The sequence below is a fragment of the Lates calcarifer genome, linkage group LG9 (assembly GCF_001640805.2).
Source record: "Lates calcarifer isolate ASB-BC8 linkage group LG9, TLL_Latcal_v3, whole genome shotgun sequence".
Lineage (NCBI taxonomy): Eukaryota > Metazoa > Chordata > Actinopteri > Centropomidae > Lates > Lates calcarifer.
Window position 1 is genome coordinate 9,179,709 of NC_066841.1, and position 1,182 is coordinate 9,180,890.

Consider the following 1,182-nt stretch of genomic DNA (forward strand, 5'->3'; position numbering starts at 1 on the left):
CTCTGGTGTATATACTGTAGTACTAACTCACTTTTTCTTCAGTGGCCTGCAGCCCATTCACCACAGAAGAGGTAACCCTGGTCATTGTGTGGAAATAGTGTGATTCCAATTTGCTGTTGATGGCAAGTTCTGTGTTAAATCATATTTAATAGCTGTATATGTTTCCTATATGTAGAATATAAACTTAAGGCCTAAGTGCAGAGGCAGAAAATTGTTGCTGTGCTGCTCTGTGGACTGAAACTCAACCCTCTTCACAGTCTTCACAGAATATGTGCTTTATGGCATTATGTATTATTCCTGCAGCGAAACTGACAGAGACTGAGGCTACAGAGGGATGTTTCTTTTTCAGCAACATGCAAGATCTAACACCTTTTGCACCCCCAAATCCCACACTTCACTGTTGTAGCAAGCCGTTTGTAAGAGTAGCTTTCTGATACTTTGAAACAGTCCCCTCAGTTAACAGCAGTCTGAACAGGCTCCTGTTTCTGCTGTTCCAAGTGGGGATGCATCTGGGACTGTAAGGAACTTGGTTACATAATGAGTCTGGATAAGTTAAATAGTAATTGAAAGAACCTATCTGACTGTTTTATTTGTGTGATTCATTTAAGCATGACTCAGTCTGAAGAGAGCTGTTGGCGTAATCAGAGGAATTAACTTATTAAAGTGGCCAGTCAGTGTTGCAAACATGGGATCAGGAGGTCAGCTCACTATATAATATTAACCTGCAGTAAAAGCACAAATTAATGTTTAACACCTCACCTTTAATTTAGATCGTGAGAAAAGTAACACAGTGCTGTAATGCCAGTTTGCAAGAAAACATGGCCCTGATAGTGAGTCTATTCTGCTATGTGGATGCATAAGATATAATTACAGAACAGAACACACTGCATACTGTTACAAACTACATTGGGTGTTAATGCAAATGCTAACATGCTAAACTAAGACAATGACCGTGGTAAACATTACACTCTTTAAACATTAAGCATTAGCATTGTCATTGCAAACATGTTAGCATGATAACTTTTCATTAGCATTTAGCTCAAAGCACCACTGTGCCTACCACAGGCTCAGAGTTGGTAGCAAGACTTGCTGCTTAAGTTAAGCTGAATATAAGATTTTTATAGTAGCTGCAGTAGTTTGAATTTCCCAGCTGGAGAAACATCAGACAAAAGTACATTTCAC